Raw genomic sequence first — 21,836 nt, 5'->3', positions numbered from 1 at the left:
AGTTCTATGTATACCATTATTATAGCAATATAAATACAGTATGGGTGTCTAGATAATATGCATAAATATAGTAGTTGTTTCAGGATAATTGGTTTTGCATGTTAAAAAAAGCATTTATTCATCTTATATTACCTTTCAATACACTTCTAAAATTTATCTTATTTTCTTTTGTCATAAACAGATAATTTGGTGCCTTTTCTTCTGATAATTCAGTGTCTTTATAGGGCTTGAGATTCATTATCAGTTGCTGTCAACATCCTTGTATTGACAGTTAGGATTACATAGATGACTGGGTTGTTGTTTAGTCGCTAAGTCATGTCAGACTCTTGCAACCCCATGGACTATAGCCTGCCGGGCTCATCTGTTCTTGGAACTTTCCAGGCAAGAATACTGGCATGGGTTCCATTTCCTTCTCCAAGGAATCTTCATGATCCAGGGATCAAACATGTGTCTCCTGCATTGGCAAACAGATTCTTTACCACTGAGCCACCAGGGAAACCCAGATGACTGTGTTTAAAGGAATATAAAACTTAACTCCAGCTATATACTTTGAAGTTTGTTTTAAAAAGTAAATTCCCAATATACATTCATTTTCTTATATAGTTTGTTTTTCCTGAAAGTCAACTTAAGGTAAAAAGTCAAAGGCTTTTTATCTTATAGATATAAATATGCATGTGTCTTTGTTAATCTGAAGGCAGCATACTAAAACGGAAGGGAACACTTGGGCAACTGTTTGGATCTGTTGATTTTACAGATGAGGGAACCCTGGGAGGCAGGGATTTGGACCAGGATTCAACCCCAATTAATGGCAGAGCCAGGAGTAAAATGTACAGGTTTAGAGAGAGTTGAGAAAGTTCCCATCCACTACTCAGAATGCTTTCCCATCATCCTAAAATGAGCTGTCAACTTCCTTCTAGCTTCAGAGCCCATGACGATTTTTCTATACCTGCAGTGTCACAGCTGTACTACATCCCCATGTCTAAAGAGAACAGGATTTTTCATCTCAGCCAGAAATTGCTGCTTAGTACACCCTCGCACAGAGGTAAATGCTGGCACGTGGGTAGTCTTGTCTAAATGTACTCGTTGGTTGCATCTCCTCAGAATCAGGGGTTCTGCTTCTGAGTGCACAGCATTAATGTGTTCGCCTAGCGATAGCATTCCTATCTGTCTTAATGGCCTTTCTGAGTTCCCTGTCCTGCACCATCCACAGGCAGAAATCCTGGTCACAGGAAGTGACTCCCACTGGGGTAGCTTCCAAAAATCCAGAAAGAACAAATTAGTGTCCTTGATTTGTTTCAGAAACAAACAGCAAAGAAGCCTCTCCAACATGCTTGAAAAAGAAAACAAATAAGAGAGAGAAAATAAGTTAAAGGGAAAACCTACCGCTATTCTTAAAGGGAGCTCTAAGGAGATGACTTCAAAAAAGATGAATGATTGCTGAGGACTGCTTGCCCATTAGCCTGTGGTAGGCCAATTAGGCCGTAGTGGAAGGGAGGATGAGTGGGTAAATTCATTTGAGGGTCCTATGGAACCAGCTTTGAAGGAATTAAAAATATGCTCATTTGATTTAATGAATGTAGTCAAATAGACCTAGGTGATTATATTGAATTTCTAAATGGATATGTAATCTGTTAAACCAGACATTATTTAAACATGGCTTCCTCCTTTGCACCCATTTGTTCTTGTCCTTTGTATTCCTTCCTTTGTGATAACATGGTGATTAAGTCCTCTTGCTGTGTCTCCTATGTACGGTGTTGTGGAGAAATTTACGACTTTTATAATCAGGTCAATAAATAATTATTAGTTAGAGGACCCTTCTTAGTCTCATTGGAAAAACTATTCTTTTATTGCCTTTTCTCAATAAGATTCACCCAGAAACTTAGACAGTAAGTACTAACTGAACACCTACCATGAATTAGGCACTAGTTTCGAGATTCCCAGGTGACTCAGTGGTAAAGAATCTGACTGCCAAGCAGGAAATGCGGGTTCAATCCCTGGATCAGGAAGATCCCCTGGAGAAGGAAATGGCAACCCACCCCAGTGTTCTTGCCAGGAAATTCCATGGACAGAAGAGCCTGGTGGGCCACAGGCTGTGGGGTCTCAAAGAGTTGTACACGACTGAGCACACATGCACTCCCTTGCCATCATCAAAATCACTGTGGGGGTTAACTCTAGCCATGAAATTAAAAGACACTTGCTCCTTGGAAAGAAAGCTATGACAACCCTAAACAACATATTAAAAAGCAGCGGCATTCACTTTCCCAACAAAGGTCTATCTAGTCAAAGCTGTGGTTTTTCCACTGGCCATGTATGGATGTGAGAGTTGGACCATAAAGAGGGCTGAGCACCAAAGAATTGATGCTTTCAAATTGTGCTAGAGAGGACTCTTGAGAGTCCTTTGGACAGCAAGGAGATCAAATCAGTCAATCCTAAAAGAAATAAACCCTGAATATTCACTGGAAGGACTGATGCTGAAGCTGAAACTCCAATACTTTGGCCACCTGATGTGAAGAGCAGACTGATTGGAAAAGACCCTGAAACTGGAAAAGAATGAGGGCAGGAAGAGAAGGGGGCAACAGAGGATGAGATGGTTGGATAGCATCACCAACTCAATGAATAAGTTTGAGCAGACTCCAGGAGATAGTGAAGGACAGGGAAGCCTGGCCTGCTACAGTTCATGGGGTCACAAACAATCAGACACAACTTAGCGATGGAACAGTAACAACTAGCCATCATGGAAGATCCAAATTTGACTAATGTTTTGTCCTTGTCCTCAAGGATTTCATAGTGTGAGAAAGGAATTTGAAGACTTCCCAGGACCAGGTGCTAGTTTAGCCAGTCTAGTTACCCTTTGTGTCCTCTCTCCTCTCATGGCTCCTGTGAACACAGGCAGTTTCTTTAATAAATAAGGCAACCATCCACAAGAGAAAGGCTCTGTATCAGTGGCTCCCAAACATGGGTCCTTGGATCTGAACCTCCAGGTGAACCTGTTGTGCTTTTTGAAACTACCTAATTTAGTATAGAGCAGAGTACCTTGGCGAGAGGACTACCGTGACTATTTTAAAGATGTTCTTAAGGTGATTCTAATACTTCATCAGATCTGGCAATTAACAGTGGATGAATCCATAATGGACAAGAGGGCATGACTGTGGAAATACATAAGGAAAATAACCATCAGCAGACATCTACAAGGCAATATACTTAATGGTTAAAGACTTCAGTCTGTGAGGTCAGACTCCCTGAGTTTAAATTCTGTCTCTGCCACATAGAACTGTGAGATTTGGGGCAAGGTTTAGAAACTAAGTGATCTATAGTTCCCACAGTTTGTAAAGTGAGAAAAACAATATTACCTACTACAGGATTATTATAGGGAGTAAATGAGTTACCATATTAAAAGCACTTAGAACTGTGCTAGAGAGAAAGTAAACATTCAGTGGGTGTCACTACCACTACTACTGTTACTACTGGTTATTGTTGTTTTTCTTCTACCTATTATTACTATGATCATATGAAAGTTTATGCTTAGAATCTTCCAAAAATACATATGAGAGATGATAGGAGTTCACCTTTCTGTAACCCCCCACCAGATTAAATAAAGCAAAATCCCCTTCCACTTTAAGCTGGCTATAGTAATCTTGGGCTATGTGGATCAGACCCACATCAAACCAGGACCTCCTCTACCCTTGGGGCTGCCTTGGGTACCACCCTCTCCTGCACCTCTGGCATCTTAGGCTAACAGGGCCTCATCTGTGCACTTGAGTTCTCCCACTTCTCTGGCTCTGACATCACTAATTTGGCCAAGAAGAGAGCCAGCACTGGTTCTGTCATTGAAGGTGCTTGGCAGCCACACAAATTCCAATGGTGGATATGATCTTTGCCAACACGGCCTTGCCAGGGTGTAGCTCTGAATGCCCACACCTCGTTTTGTACACTTTGTGATTTCCATTAAGGCCAACTGGATTGACCCCACAGCTTCTCCTGAGGCTGTATTTGTCTCTGAAGTGAAAAAGATGCAACAGGGAACGCAAAGCCCCAGAAGCAGTTGACCTTAGAGCCGTACGAAAAAGACCATCTTCTGGCCATAGGTGTGTACACGCCACACCCCAGCATGAACTGAACCCCAGCACCATTTGGACTGGGACAGATTGTGTTGCCACTGTTAATAACTACTCTTGCTGATTTAGACTAGGTGATTTTTTACTTGTTCTTTAGATACTTGTAGGCTCTGTTTTCTATTTTCTGTGCTCAGTGGATGGGTAATGTCCAGCCACTACACTATCCAGTACTCTATACTGCTATATATTCTATTGTTTTCCACTGCTACAGTTCAAAGTATTAGGCACACTAGAAATTATTAATCAAAGAAGAAACATTAAACATTTTTAAAATGTCTTTAATTGTTCATTTCTCATCATAGTCCTAAATGGGCCCAAAGTAACATTAATGTACACTTACATTTGATTCAATCAGTAGTCTTTCGGCTCATCAATGGGCAGAAATTGGTGTGGGCTGCTAGGAAGTACTCTGGTATCAGATTCAGAAGACTGAGTTCTCAATCCAGGACTGTTCTGACCACGAGAGTGGTCTTTGGCATTCATATCTCTGTGTTTATTATTTTCATTTATAAATGAGATTGGGTTGATCTCTGGGGATAAATAAAGAGCATCTCCTTTCCTACTAGTAGTTTATTCACTCTGCCTCTGATTCAGATTTGGTTGACAATAAGGCAAGAATATTTACCAATAAGGAGCATAATTAGTCTAATTTCAGGATACTGATTGGGCCACAGACCTAGCCTGTGAATCTCTTTTCATCTGCTTTCTCTTTGAGATACTCACTGTTTTCTGTGGTACCTGGACCCACGATCATTATATTATTACTGACAGAATTATCTTATGTTTCCTGAAGTATTGTCTATATAGAATATTGATTCAATGAACTATTAATAAATATATTAGGAAAATATTTCCATGATAAAAATAAGACATTAAGCAAATTTAAAATGTTTTTGACTACTCAGAATCTGGAATAATTAGATCTATACTGTGAATTACCCATATGAGAATATAATACAAAATGCTTCCAAAATATTTTGATCATGGGATCCTAACCTTCAAGAAATATCCCAAGAGATAAATTTTCCATGATGTACACTTCTGAAAATGTTGGAAGACTATTTACCAGTTTTAGCTTTTAACAAGTGTCAACCATGTAATAAACAAGTTTTCTCTTAAAGGCTCTATGATGAAAAAGTAGATTACCCTAAGAGGTATTCACTGAAAATAGCAAATTTGAAAAGTTTGTGTATTTATCCACTACTACAGCATAACACATTCTATCCTTTCAATTCAAAGATCTTGGAAACACTGTACAGTTTCTGACTATTTTATTTAAGAATGTATATGAATGTGGGATGTGAGGAAGAAATCTTAATTAAGTCCAAATCATTTCTTGGTCCCTGTTGCCTGGCTAAGTCTGTTGTACTGATCCTCACCAGTGCTTATGTGCCAAACAAAACCAGAACTTAACTCCCTGACAGCCAGTTTCTAAAAGGCTGTCAATCCTGACTTAATCTTTTGTATAAAAAAGAAAAGATTAAAATTGTTACTTATGTTTGATTCATTGGACCAAAGGATCAAATGCTAAGGGCTCATCAACTCTTTAAATGTAATGGCTGGCAGTTCTTGTTCCAGAATGACTATTAGATTTTTGTGCTGAATGAAAGAATACTTGCTACACTCCCTTCCTTTAAAAAAGGCAAATAGAATAAAGAACATGAGATTACATCTTACTTGTAATAGGTGTTCTGTGTCTGGAAAGGTGCTAGGTTTTTTCCTTCGTGACCTCCCATTTGTTCCAATGTAATTAGCGTCTTAAATTCTATAGCATTTTGTCAAAATAATAGGCGATTTCTTTAACTTTTACTACATCCAGACATTAGCGGGACCTTGAATAGATTTCAAATAATAATTCATCCAAGCCAGATTTGAATCAAGGAACGTACAAAATAAGGTGGGGTTTCTAAAAGTGGTCATATTAGTGGATATTATATGACTTCTCTTTCTTTGAAGATGTAAGCCTTGTGTTTTCATTTTTTTCAAGATAGGCAATCATGACCACTTGATGTTTCTTTGACCAAGTAGTTATGTTCCCAAAGCAGTATTGCTCTGTCAGTTTATAGGGCAGCCCTTCAAAAATATAGTTATTTATCAATGTGAATTTAACAGAGCAAATGATGGCTCAGTTAAACCTTTTGTCAATAATACAAAAGATAGTTTTAAAATAACATGTACTAAAAAAAAAAAAACAAAAATAATATATACTCAGTCAGTCAGTCAGTTCAGTCACTCAGTCGTGTCCGACTCTTTGCAACCCCATGAATCCCAGCACGACAGGCATCCCTGTCCATCACCGACTCCTGGAGGTTACTCAAACTCATGCCCATCGAGTCGGTGATGCCATTCAACCATCTCATCTTCTGTCGCCCCCTTCTCCTCCTGCCCCCAATCCCTGCCAGTATCAGGGTCTTTTCCAATGAGTCAACTCTTCGCATGAGGTGGCCAAAATATTGGAGTCTCAGCTTCAGCATCAGTCCTTCCAATGAACACCCAGAACTGATCTCCTTTAGGATGGACGGGTTGGATCTCCTTGCAGCCCAAGGGACTCTCAAGAGTCTTCTCCAACACCACAGTTCAAAAGCATCAATTTTTCAGCGCTCAGCTTTCTTCACAGTCCAACTCTCACATCCACATCCATACATGACCACTGGAAAAACCATAGCCTTGACTAGACGGACCTTTGTTGGCAAAGTAATGTCTCTGCTTTTTAATGTGCTATCTAGGTTGGTCATAACTTTCCTTCCAAGGAGTAAGCGTCTTTTAATTTCATGGCTGCAGGACCATCCGCAGTGCTTTTGGAGCCCCAAAAAATGAAGTCTGACACTGTTTCCCCATCTATTTCCCATGAGGTGATGGGACCAGATGCCATGATCTTAGTTTTCTGAATGTTAAGCTTTAAGCCTACTTTTTCACTCTCCCCTTTCACTTTCATCGTGAGGCTTTTTAGTTCCTCTTCACTCTCTGCCATAAGGGTGGTGTCATCTGCATATCTGAGGTTATTGATATTTCTCCTGGCAATCTTGATTCCAGATTGTGCTTCCTCCAGCCCAGCGTTTCTCATAATGTACTCTTCATATAAGTTAAATAAACAGTGACAATATACAGCCTTGACCTACTCCTTTTCCTATTTGGAACCAGTCTGTTGTTCCATGTCCAGTTCTAACTATTGCTTCCTGACCTGCATACAGGTTTCTCAAGAGGCAGGTCAGGTGGTCTGGTATTCCCATCTCTTTCAGAATTTTCCACAATTTATTGTGATCCATACAGTCGAAGGCTTTGGCGTAGTCAATAAAGCAGAAATAGATGTTTTTCTGGAACTCTGTTGGTTTTTCAGTTATCCAGTGGATGTTGACAACTTGATCTCTGGTTCTGCTGCCTTTTCTAAATCCAGCTTGAACATCTGGAAGTTCACAGTTCACATATTGCTGAAGTGTCTCTTGGAGAATTTTGAGCATTACTTTACTAGCGTGTGAGATGAGTGCAATTGTGTGGTAGTTTGAGCATTCTTTGGCATTGCCTTTCTTTGGGATTGGAATGAAAACAGATCTTTTCTAGTCCTGTGGCCACTGCTGAGCTTTCCAAATTCACTGGCATATTGAGTGCAGCACTTTCACAGCATCATCTTTTAGGATTTGAAATAGCTCAACTGGAATTCCATCACCTCCACTAGCTTTGTTTGTAGTGATGCTTCTAAGACCCACTTGACTTCACATTCCAGGATGTCTGGCTCTAAGTGCATGATTACACCATTGTGATCATCTAGGTCTTGAAAATCTTTTTTGTTCAGTTCTTCTGTGTATTGTTGCCACCACTTCTTAATATCTTCTGCGTCTGTTAGGTCCCTATCATTTCTGTCACTTATTGAGCCCATCTTTGCATGAAATGTTCCCTTGGTATTTCTAATTTTCTTGAAGAGATCTCTAGTCTTTCCCATTCTATTGTTTTCCTCTGTTTCTTTGCACTGATCACTGAGGAAGGCTTTCTTATCTCTCTTTGCTATTCTTTGGAACTCTGCATTCAAATGGGTATATCTCTCCTTTCTCCTTTGCTTTTCGCTTCTCTTCTTTTCACAGCTATTTGTAAGGCCTCCTCAGACAGCCATTTTGCTTTTTTGCATTTCTTTTTCTTGGTGATGTGGTTGATCCCTGTCTCTTGTACAATGTCATGAACCTCTGTCCATAGTTCATCAGGCACTCTGTCTATCAGTTCTAGTCCCTTAAATCTATTTCTCACTTCCACTGTATATTCATAAGGGATTTTATTTAGGTCACACCTGAGTGGTTTCGTGGTTTTCCCTGCTTTCTTCAATTTAAGTCTGAATCTGGCAATAAGGAGTTCATGATCTGAGTCACAGTCACCTCCTGGTCTTGTTTTTGCTGACTGTATAGGATTTCTCCATCTTTGGCTACAAAGAATATAATCAATCTGATTTCGGTGTTGACCATCTGTTGATGTTCTTGTGTAGCGTCTTCTCTTGTGTTCCTGGAAGAGGGTGTTTGCTATGATCATTGTTTTCTCTTCGCAAAACTCTATGAGCCTTTGCTGTACTTCATTCTGTACTCCAAGGCCAAATTTACCTGTTAATCCAGACAAATTTGCCTGTTCCTACTTTTGCATTCCAGTCCCCTATAATGAAAAGGATATCTTTTTTGGGTGTTAGTCCTGAAAGGTCTTGTAGGTCTTCATAGAACCATTTACCTTCAGCTTTTTCAGCATTACTGGTTGGGGCATAGACTTGAATTACTGTGATATTGTATGGTTTGCCTTGGAAATAAGCTGAGATCATTATGTCGTTTTTGAGATTGCATCCAGGTACTGCATTTTGGACTCTTTTGTTGACCATGATGGCTACTCCATTTCTTCTAAGGGATTCTTGCCCACATTAGTAGGTATAATGGTCATCTGAGTTAAATTCACCCATTCCAGTCCATTTTAGTTTACTGATTCCTAGAATGTCAACGTTCAGTCTTACCATCTCCTGTTTGACTGCTTCCAAAATGCCTTGATTCATGGACCTAACATTCCAGGTTCTTATGCAGTATTGCTCTTTACAGCATCAGACCTTGCTTCCATCACCAGTCACATCCACAACTGGGTCTGTGCCTATTGATAAGATAAAGCAGTATATTTCCAATATATTTCATTATTAAGATACATATATATTCTTTAGGTGTGTAATCCTAATTTGATAATCTTTTGAAATATATATAGCCTGAATATCCATTAGTATAAATAGTATCTATAGGAGATTCAAAAGTCAGAATTGGCAGTTATTTTCCTAAAGACATACATAGAGAGAATTTGGAGTAGAAATTTTGTCTTTCTGCAGTGATCTTGAATCAAAGAGGAAAGCATTAAACCAAATCTACTTGCAATCATAATTTATAATGTAATCTGACAGACCAAGGAGATAAAAGTAGGAAAGAGAGAGAAGGAAATAATTGTCAGGTGAGTTTTATGTGCCAGTGATTGGGTTAGGTGTTAAAACATATGCTAGGGATTATTGTTCTTATTTAGTAACTAGCTTTCATAAAGTTATTTCCAGCCTCTATGAGATGGATATTGTAGGCAGTCAGGAGTCATTATTACTTCCTTAAATGTACTCTCATCCATAGCAGTTCTGCCTCTAAGACTGATGATAAAAAGTAGAAAGGAGAAAATATTAAGAAGGCCAACATGGACTGAGATTCTTTCTCATGTTAACAATAACCTGACAGAGCTGTAAAAGGTGCAAGAAAATTAAGTTATTCACCCAAACCTACCAACCTAGCAAATTTTAATGTCAGCCTTGCAAATGATTATGATCACCAGATATAAAGCTTAGAGAAAAAATTAGCAAGTACTCAAGGATAATTAAGAAACAGGCAAATTAAAATTTAAATGAGGACTTTCAATAGTGGCAATGCATTTCTTCACTGACTGATATTGGACATTATCTATTCTTTCATCACTTTGTTGTGTGTACCTGTGAAAAGGCATTGGGAAATTTCACTTTAAGAAGATAAGAAAGAGGTGAATCAGTCAGACCTTTCTGCTTCGCCGACTGCTGTTTTCTGTCTGCCAGTGACACTCTCGCCTGGACTTCAGAGGGTGGGTGATTATGAGCATGAAGTATTGAGCACAATAAGGATTCAATAAACGATAGCTATTATTATGATGCTCACCATCACTGCAGTTTTACTTTTGGTAATTCACTCCTTTCTAGCTTCCCTTAATAATGAAAATTTCAGTCATTCATTTTCTCTAATTCTGTTTCCTTTTCAGTAGATGTGCTGTATGCTTAGTTGCTCAGTCGTGTCCAACTCTTTGCGACCCCATGGATTGTAGCCCACCTGGCTTCTCTGTCCACGGGGATTCTCCAGGCAAGAACGGTGACGTGGGTTGCCATGCCCTTCTCCAGGGGTTCTTCCCCACCCAGGGATCGAACCCAGGTCTGCTGCATTGCAGGCAGATTCTTTACCATCTGAGCCACCAGGGAAGCCCATGAATACTAGAGCAGGTAGCCTATCCCTTCTCCAGGGAAGCTTCCTGACCCAGGAACCAAACTAGGGTCTCCTGCATTGCAGGTGGATTCTTTGCCAGCTGAACTACTGAAGTAGATTAAAATCTCGCAAAAGAATACATTTCATATGTTTGTTGCCTGATACATAAAGGAGCATTTCCTTTGTTTTTATGTGCCTTAATGACATGACACCTCATTCTTTTTTACATATTATTTTATTAATTATTTTTTAAATTTGTGGCTGTGCTGGGTCTTTGTTGCTGGTGCAGGCTTTTCTCTAGTTGCAGCGAGCGGGGCCTGCTCTCTATTGCCGTGTGCATGCTTCTCATTGCGGTGACTTCTCTCATTGCAGAGCACGGGCTCTAGGGTGTGTGGGCTTCAGAGTAGTTGTGGTTCCCAGGCTCTAGAGCACAGGCTCAACAGTTGTGGTGCATGGGCTTATTTTCTCAGAAGCATATCAGATCTTCCCAGACCAGGGATCTAAACATGTGTCTCCTGCATTGGCAGGAGGTTCTTTACCACTGAGCTGCTAGGGAAGCCTGACCCCTCATTCTTTCATCTCTCTTTTTCTAAGAAGTCTATGTTGACTGTGTGAATACCATTTGTGATTATATTGATGTCAAGGAGTAGTGGAAAGAGCATGGCATGAGATGTCGTGTAGATGTGGACTCAGACCCTTCTTCAGTCTCTGCTGTTAGGTCAATAGCAATTTGAAATCTGTGAGGATTAAATGAAATGACATATGAAAGGACTATAACAAAGCATTTGGCAGATAGTAGGTGGGGAGAAAATATTTTTCTGCTCTAACACCACCCTTATTTCTTACTTTCTGCCCTTCCTTTTCGCATTCTAGCATAAGGGATCCTATGGTCCTAGAGTAGCACCATCTAATAGAACTTTCTGCAGTGGTGGAAATGTTCTATATGGTTGCCTCTAGTCACATATTGCCATTTAAATTTATCTTAATTAAAATTAAATTGAAATTTCAGCTCCTCATTTATACTAACTGCATTTTAAATGTTCAGCAGCCACAATGTTAGTGGCTACACATCTTGGACAGCACAAATATAGAACATTTCCCTTTTCTTAAAGTTCCCTTGGACAGCATTGCTCTCAAACTATACGTGGTAAATGTAACTCATGTGTTTGCAGAATTGAGTTCTTCATTTTTGTTCTTTTGAATTCATTTTCATTTAAATTCAAATAGCCACAGGTGGCTATGGGCTGCCACATTTAACGGCACAGTTCTATAGAATCACAAGCACTCGTCCACAGCTTTGCAGATTTTAGTTGGCATTTTTAGATTTTATCTGATGCCAGGGGTTCTGAGAAGTGGGTAGATGAATTTATCAACTCCAAGTGTTGTAATGTGTTTCTGGTTTCCTCTTCTCTAGTATGACGAGGCTAAATTCCACCCACATCTGATGTTCTTACCTGCTTAGCTGTCCCTAGTTTTTAAATCAATAACTTTTATATATCTCATTGGATTTTACTGATCTCACTTATTGTTAAACCTAGCCTCAAAATCAATAAAGGACTGTTTTGTAGTATGCCTAACATCATTTGGTGACTGACAAGGTTCAGAGAAAGTATATGAGAAAATGAAAGTCTGTTACAAGAGGTCTTAACCACAGAGATACAGCACACTCATGAGCTGTGATCACTTCTGAGGTATGCAGAGAGTAATTTGTTGCTGTTAATAAAGTGCCAACATTTGCAAATTATTCCCCTTTTGATTTTAAGAAATTAAAACAGTCAATCACTGGTGTAATGATGGTGGTCTTACTTATTTATATCCTGTCATGCTCTCTCTTTTGGGAAAGAAATGTGTGGTGTGTAGTTATGTCTGTTACACGGGGGATTGCTCCCATACCTGGCTTTGCTTACAAGACTGTGTCATTGATCAGAATGTTATCCATGTGTATCACAATGGCAAAAACTTTTCAAAATATTACAAGCAATATGATGGCAAGCAATACATTATTCTGATACTTAGTCACGGGGACTGAATATTTCTCTCATTGCCTGAATCTTGTTTTTTAAAAAAATTAGATGGCAGTAATTTAATAATTAGACTGTTACAAGTGTAAAAAGTCTGACTTTAAACAAATGTGTTTTCAAGGTGAAGCAGGGTCAAGGATTCATCTTGTTGACAGAGAGAAGAGCAATGTGATGCAGTGGAAGAAGTATTGGCGGGGGGGATTAGGACAAAGTCGAAAAGCACAGAGTCTGGAAGGCTTCACGAGCAAAAAGAGGTTTAAACATTTAATGGGAAAGGAGGAAAAGGTCATAGGAAGACATATCTGAAGGTCAGAAAGCAATATAATATTGCTAACAGCATGCCAGATGATTATTTAACTGAATTCCCTGAAATGTGTTTATTTATAGGCTCTGAAGACACTTGTGTTTAGAATACACAGAATGAGGGTGAATTTGGCATTTTTTCTTATCTGGTTCCTTTATTTTATTTATGGGCAGAACAAAATTGTTATAGAAAAAGATGACATGTTAGAAATTCTCATTGGATTCTATAAGCCAGTGAGCCCAGATACAGGTAAATGACCATCTACCAAGAAAACTGAGGAAAACTCTAATCCCATCAAATTCATCTTGTTATTAAGGTAAACTGCATCAGAATATTTCTATTTCACAGTATTCTCGGGAAAGAGTCTGAGTTCATTCTGAAAAATGGCAGATGGACACAAAGACTATATCAGAACTTCCAACTGCTGGAGGAAGAGGGAAATTTGGCTAATGTAGTATCTTCTGCCCATTTAGTTTGTTCTTTCTTTGTGGACAGTTACACGGATTTGAAAGCCCATTAGGGAAGACCGTGTTCTGTCTGTAAATAGGGGAAGCGCGTGAGCTGATGACGGTTCTATAAACAGACCTAAGCTTCATTTTAGATAGGAATAAGTTTCATTTATTTCAGGAAGGTTGATTATAAATGGGAATGATATTCTTTTTGATGGACAATTCAATTGCATTTAAATTCAAATTAACATCTGGTGTTTATGCTTTATATCGTGCCATCTACCTGAATCTAGACAGAAGCTATTAAAGATCTATGGCTAGAGAATCTTTGTTCTCTGAAGACTTTAAAGGAAAACCAGAGGTTTTTCTAAGCCCTCATGAATGGAACCAAATTATAAGTGCCCTTGAATCTAAGATGCTTTCTTTGTTCACTGTGTATTAAAGGGGGTTTTGCAAATATACACAAACACATTTTGCTACTAAGAAGATGCTAAAAATATTCAGCACTTTTCAAATAATATGTGTTTTAAATGAATAACACAGATTATGGTACATATATATTTTTGTTCAGATATTGTCTTAAGAATTTAGTTCATATATATTTATAAGTACATTTTACTCCATAGATAAATTAATTCTATTTATACATGAGTTCATTTATAGCTATAGTTCATATACATGAACCACATCCTTTTAGATGGAAATATTTATAGTTGGATGGATGGATGCACATATGAAGGGGTTGCCATGTGGCTTAGTGGTAAGGAATCTGCCTGCCAATGCAGGAGACTTGGTTTGATTCCTGGGTCGGGAATCCCCTGGAGGAGGACTTGGCAACCCACTCCAGTATTCTTGCCTGGGAAATCCCATGGACAGAGGAGCCTGGTGGGCTGCAGTCCATGGGGTTGCAAAGAGTCTGACACGACTTAGCAACTGAGCATGCACACACACGTAGAGATATGCGTGTGTGTGTGTGTGTGTGTGTGTGTGTGTGTGTGTGTGTGCACGTGACACCATGGACTGCAGCCCACCAGGCTCCCCTGTCCATGGAATTCTCCAGGCAATAATACTGGAGTGGGTTCCATTCCCTTTTCCAGGGAATCTTCCCAACCCAGTGATTGAACCCAGGTCGCCTGCATTGTGGGCAGATTCTTTACCATCTGAGCCACCAGGGAAGTGCATATGTGTGTGTGTGTGTGTGGTGTGTATATATATATAATATAAATGAATAATATTTATTATATATACAATATTATATATATGTTATATATATACATATGTACATGTATATATATAAAATAAATTAGTTTCTCAAAATTGCAAAACTGGAAATGATTTACTGTGACTCATGGTTTTGGGCATTTTGGTTTTCTTTAAACTCTAGCTCACTTACAGGTCACATGCTAATATTATAGATATTATGATTTTTAAATGTTGCTAAATGCCTGAAGAATGTGCTTTTCACCTGAAAAACATATAAAGCACAATGACACCAGAGTAGAGAGTCAGTACTCAAGGATCACTGTAAAGTTATCAGCAAAGAGGTATGCAATCCACATATTACTGTTAGATTTTATTATAGAAACATAAAGCTGGTATTTCCCCAAAAGTAATTAGACAATTTATAAAATGATGAGAATTTCTTATGGCATTTCTTACTAAAGTAAGTCCTGACATCTAATTTAAAGCATTGAAGAGAAAACTAATCCTGTTTGTTGAATGATCAATTTTTTCTTTTAAACATAGTACTAGGATGATTTTCCTTATTATTTGATAGGATGTTAATGTGAAATAAGCATAAAGTTATTTAAAAATACAACATATTTTGCATGAACTTGAATAAACCCCAAGATCTTTGAAATATGTAACTACTAATTATTTGTTTGACAGGCTATGGTTTTAAAGCTTCGAAATATGTAAACAAATGTTAATCATGAACAGTCCTAAACTGAGATGAGTAAATGTGAGCCTTTATGAGGATCTCAGGATGGGCACAGAGTTCATAGGGTTAGTGTCCCAAATTTCTCCAATCTTCCTTGTGCAGTGTCTAATCTATTAAAATGTTAAAAACTGTCTCCCCAGAATTCTTACTGGTTTACAAAGACCCAAGCCCTACCTTTACATTTTCTCCTATGGATTCCCAGAATGATCCTGAAAGATGGAATGAAGGGGTGAAGCAGAGGTTGGGGAATTGCCGGAAGAAGTTGACTGGCTGGCAGACAGGACACACTGATCGCTTTCCAAAGTAGCAGGAACTTGGTGTTGATAATGACCCCATGTATTGCTCTCAGTCTTGCAGGATCAGAAAATGATTTCTTAGCTCATCAAAAAATGATCTGTCTCTGAAGGAGTACTCAAATTAACAAAAATCCAAAAACAAACATATTTATACAAACACACACAATCCTAAATTGTTTTTTAGTCACTCAGTCGTGTCCGACTCTTTGAGACCCCATGGACTGCAGCAAGTCAGGCTTCCTTGTCCATCATTATCTCCTGGAGTTTGCTCAAGCTCGTGTCCATTGAGTCAGTGATGCCATCCAATCATCTTGTCCTCTGTTGTCCCCTTCTCTTCCTGCCTTCAATCTTTCCCAGCATCGAGGTCTTTTACGATGAGTCAGCTCTTTGCATTAGGGGGCCAAAGTATTGGAGCTTCAGCTTCAGCATCAGTCCTTCTAATGAATATTCAGATTTGATTTACTTTAGGATTGACTGGTTTGATCTCCTTGCTGTCCAAGGGACTTTCAAGAGTCTTCTCCAAATCACAGTTCAAAAGCATCAATTCTTCAGTGCTCAGCCTTCTTCATGGTTCAACTCTCACATCCATACATGACTACTGGAAAAACCATAGCTTTGAATATATGATCCTTTGTCGATAAAGTTATGTCTCTGCTTTTTAATACGCTGTCTAGGTTTGTCATAGCTTTCCTTTCAAGGAGTAAGCATGTTTTAATTTCATGGCTGTAGTCATCATCTGCAGTGATTTTGCAGCCCAAGAAAATAAAATATATCACTGTTTCCATTGTTCCCCCATCTATTTGCCATAAAATAATGGGACCAGCTGCCATGATCTTGGCTTTTTGAATGTTGAGTTTTAAGCCATTATTTCACTCTCCCCTTTCACCTTCATCAAAGGTCTCTTTAGTTCCTCTTCACTTTCTGCCATAAGAGTGGTATCATCTGCATATCTGAGGTTTTGATATTTCTCCTTGCAATCTTGATTCCAGCTTGTGCTTCTTCTAGCCTGGCATTTCGCATGATATACTCTGCATATAAGTTAAATAAGCAGGGTGACAATATACAGTGTTGATGTGCTCCTTTCCCAATTTGGAACCAGTCTGTTGTTCCATGTCTGGTTCTAGCTGTTGCTTCTTGACCTGCATACAGGTTTCGCAAGAGGCAGTTAAGGTGGCTGGTATTCCCATCTCTTTAAGAATTTTCCACATTTTTTTGTGATCCACACATTGCTTCGTAAAGGAACATATAACTTTTATACATGCTTTCAGAATATTCTTTTTTTAAAAAATAATTTTATTTATTTATTTTTTTGTTTGTGCTAGGTCTTTGTTGCTTTGTATAGGCTTTTTCTAGTTGCAATGAGTGGAGTCTACTCTCTAGTTGCAATGTACAGGCTTCTCATTGCAGTGGTTTCTCATGTTGCTGAACACAGGCTCTAGAGTGAGAGCTCAGTTATGGCCCAAGGGCTTAGTTGCTCAGTGGCATGTGAGATCTTCCCAGATCAGGCATTAAACCAATGTCTCCCATGTTGGCAGGCAGATTCTTTACCACTCAGCCACCATGACATCCCACACGTGCTGGAATATTCTTAATAGCATGGTGATTTAGTTGCTAAGTCATGTTCTACTCTTTGTGACGCCATGGACGGTAGCCTGCCAGGGTCCTCTGTCCATGTGGTTTCCCAGGCAAGAATGCTGGAGTGGGTTGCCACTTCCTTCTCCAGGGGATCTTCCCTGACCCAGGACTTGAACCCTGGGTCTCCTGCATTGGAGGCAAGATTCTTTACCTACTAAGCTATGAGGGAAACCATAGCATAACCAGAACATGATCTCTTGCAAGCCAATATAAAAGAAAATAAAATCATAATCAGAAATTTGCTAAGAAGGCAAAGTGGCTGATTGTTAAAAAGTGTTCCAGAAAAAAATATGCAGGACCCATGAAAAATAGTCACTTACTTAATTTTCAAAGAGTTTGTACAAATAATTAAGAAAAAAATTAGTGTCAATTTTAAAAATGGGCAAAAAAAAAAAAAGTGAAAATAATTCACAGGAAAATAAATACAAATGACAAGTAATATAAAAATGATAAACATCACACATAATTAAAGAAATGAAAATTAAAATAAGGTAAAATTTTTATCTTGTGAGTTCAGCAGTAATTTAAAAATCTAATGATATTTAGCACTGGTGAGGATGTGAGGGAAGAAACCATCTTAGACAATATGAGTGAAGTTAGAAACTGAAAGGAAATTTGGCATTATGGATCAAAATTCTAATTCACACAACCTTTGAGCCGGCAGCTTCACAGCTCAGGATCTACTGTAGTAATATACTTGCAAAAAGATGCTAAGATATCTGAATGAGATATACCTTATTAACAGGGGATTGTCAATAAATCAAGCTAATGTACTGAACAGATTACCTTGCCTCAGTAAGAAGAGTAAGTTAGACCTATGGGTGATAATAAAGAAAGAGCTTTAAGATGCATTATTAAGTGATATACAAAGTATCTATTTCATGTTCTCCTTTGTGTATGTAATTGTTCTTTAGTCGCTAAGTCATGTCCAACTCTTTCCAGACCGAATGCACTATAGCCCGCCAGGTTCCTCTGTTCATGGGATTTCCCAGGCAAGCATACTGGAGTGGGTTACCATTTCTTTCTCCAAGGGATCTTCCCCACTCAGGGATCAAACCCAAGTCTCCTGCATTGGCTAGCATATTCTTTACCACTGAGCCACCACCAGAGAAACCCAAGTAATTGTTATCTGCATGTTACTGGAAGAATACAGATAAAACTATAGGTGGTGGGAGATATTTAGCTTTCATTTTATGCCTTTCTGTGCTGTTTGAAAAAGTTCATATCATTTGCCCAGATTTCATTTAATTACAATCAAATATTTATTTAAATACACACATTATATGTATGTATGAATACACATAAAGAAACACTTTTGTAAAGTAATATTTAACCAAATAATTTAAAATAATTTAAAATAATTAAAAACCAAATAATATAAAAATGCTGCAGCCTGAAGTCTGTTAGCTGAAATATTTTTTCTGGTCACTCCTTGATTGGTCACTGACTTTACAACATTCAAAATGCCCTACTTTCATTATTTTCTTGTTATGTGACGGACAAATTAATCTCTCTGAACTACATTGTTTTATTGTGGTTCTAGGTAGAATGAGAGAAATGCCTTTGTCCAGGAGATTCTATGAGCATTAAATAATAAAACTGCTATGCACATAGTTCAGTGTCTGGAATCTAAAGGACATGCCGTAACTATTAGTTTTTTCTCTCATCCATTTATTTTTTCTTCACAATGCCCCTTCTCCCCATCTTCACTATGTCTTTGTCTTTAACCACACGGGACTCTGCTCTGAGACCCAAAGTTAAAGTACTTTAGTCAACCATATTATGGGCCAAATATACTCTTCTGAGGTGGCTTGAGAATCTAACCACCATCTATAAAATTGTTTCCAGAAAGTGACTCACAAATTAAGTTTTGGAACACAACCCTTTGAAAATTGGAGGGTGCCTGGACTGTGACTAATAGCATCAAACAAAGATGCATTCTTTCTCTACTTTGCTTATTATCTACAACTCAGTCATGCCTTTCACTTCCTCCAAAGAGTGTGATTGAGCTTTTGATAAAACTCTTTCAATTTAAACAGTATGATAGCCAAAGCAAAGTGTTCATGGAGATTATGCCTTGCCTTCAACATAGGGAACTGGCAATGTAGATTTATTGAACACTTGCTATGAGACAGACACCGTGCCAATTGTTTGATATGCATTACCTCATTTAGTCTTCACAATAACCCTATGAGTCTATTGTAGTTATTACTCTTACCATCTTCTAAAACAGGAAATAGATTTAGAGAAGTTAAGCAACATGGACAAGACCATTTAGTGTATTTTTCCTTTTAAATGAATTTTATTGGAGTATAGTCAATCCTAAAGGAAATCAGTCTTGAATATTCATTGGAAGGACTGATGCTGAAGCTGAAACTCCAATACTTTGGTCACCTGATGTAAAGAACTGACTTATTGGAAAAGACCCTGATGCTGGGAAAGATTGAAGGCAGAAGGAGAAAGGGATGACAGAGGATGAGATGGTTGGATGGCATCACTGACTCAATGGATATGAGTTTGAGCAAACTCCGGGAGTTATTGGTGATGGACAGGGAACCCTGGCTTGCTGCAGTCCATGGGGTTGCAAAGAGTCGGACACGACTGAACAACTGAACTGAACTGATAGTTGATTTATATTGTTAGTTTCAGGTATACAGCAAAGTGAATCAGTTGTACATACGCATATATCCATTCTTTTTTAGATTCTATTCCCTCATAGATCATTACAGAGTAATGAGTAGCATTCGCTGTGCTTTGCAGTAGGTCCTTAATGGTTATTTGTTTTATATATGGTATTGTGCAAGTGGCAGAGTCAAAGTTCATATTCAGATTCTCTGGTGCCAAAGCCCATGCTTTTTCTAGTGATTGCTAACTGAATGAAGTCTGCCACTCTAAAGATTTTTGCATTTTATTTTCAAAAATGTTATACATTTTTGTTGTTAGCGTTAGCATTACAACATTTAACCCATAGATGGTCCTCCTATACAGCTTTAAACTTACTATTTAAGGAAATAAATCTTTTTTTAACCTTGGTAGGGTAATTTCACTGTTTTATAGAGGAATAATTTTTTGGTTGGCAGGAGCCATTATTGTTTGAATCGTTGCCCATCCTCTCATTAAATGATCTGAAGTTAGTAGTAGATTTTCTACAAGTATACTGTGTCAAGATGCTCACCATTTCTCTCCACAGCTGCCAGAGGTAGACCATGACCTGAAGTCTCCAGCACATTCATAGAAGCATACTTACTAAGATTTCATGAAGGGTCTAGAGGTTTCCAGTTCATAAACACTGTTGTTTTACCATTGCTAAATTCAAGATTTTCAGAGACATGTTTTAGGATGCTTAAGAGTATGTTTTTATTGCATTTTTCTCTTTATGGTTACCTTCCTCATCCTATACTGTGCCTCGGTCTGTAAGTGTACAGTTGAATTTTTGTGCTGCTTCCATTTTGTATAACCTGTCAAAATCCCCTACTTATTTTTCAAGTGCAGAAGACCTAATTTTTTTTATGCTACCCACATTTCTTTCCATATTGTGTACACTGGGACCAGATAGAGTTATATCCTGTGATTTATTATATCAATTAGCTATTACTACATAACAAGTTACCCCAAAAAACAAAATCCATTTATTTTGCTCATGATTGTGCAGGTCAACAATATAAGCTAGGATCTGCTGGATACTTTCACTTGTCTGGGATAGACTTCTTTGTGAATTTATGATCTGCTTAGGTCAGCTGTGGGCCAGCTTTACTGATCTTGGCAGGGTTCTCGCGTGTCTGGGGCCTTGGCTGGGACACATGGTCTAATTTGATTCTGATCCACATGGTCTCTCATCCTCTAGCAGCCTAGCACAAACTTATTCACATGACGGCTGGGCAGGATTCCAAGAGACCTAGCAGATGTATGCAAGGTCAATTAAGGTCTGGGCCTAGAACTCTGGTATCTCTGCCATATATTATTGTCCAAAACAAGATGCAAGGCCACCCCAGATACGGAAGTGGGGGAAGTATGTTCTACCACTTTAAGGAATGACCTATAAAGCCATGTTACAAACAATGTGGATATAGGAGGTGATGGAGATTTGGGTCCTTCCTGTAAGCAATCATTCAGAAGTTCTTTTTTATTTGCTCTTATCTGTCAAGAAAGTAATTTTTAGCTCTTGGGTAATCTGTGGCCAGGTGCTGTTCTGGTGAGCTAGTTTAACTGCAGCGACAGATACACAATAGTTTATTTGTGATGCTTAAAAATGATATATAATATAAGAGCCTATGATGAGAGTGGTTACCACAAGCTGCTGTTCTCAGTGGAAAGGCTACATGTAAGCCCTCTCATCTGTCCAGGACACAAGCTGACTACTTGGAATGTCTAAAATCCCTACCAGAGAAGTTTGGAGTCCTGAACCAGCTGTGAGGGGATGGGCTCCCCAAAGTGCTGTCATAGTTTGGGCACTTTCTCAACTATCTCTGATAAAAAGCAGGGCAAGTTATTTTTTTTTCCACAGCGCTTATTCTGAACTCTCACTGCTGCCGAATAAAGCTGAAATCTGGTCTTTCTGGTCTCTCCCATGTTTTCTAATATGCTTCCCT

This window comes from Muntiacus reevesi, chromosome 7 (assembly GCF_963930625.1).
Source record: "Muntiacus reevesi chromosome 7, mMunRee1.1, whole genome shotgun sequence".
In the NCBI taxonomy this organism is placed as follows: Eukaryota; Metazoa; Chordata; class Mammalia; order Artiodactyla; family Cervidae; genus Muntiacus; species Muntiacus reevesi.
Note: the sequence above shows the minus strand (reverse complement) of the source record.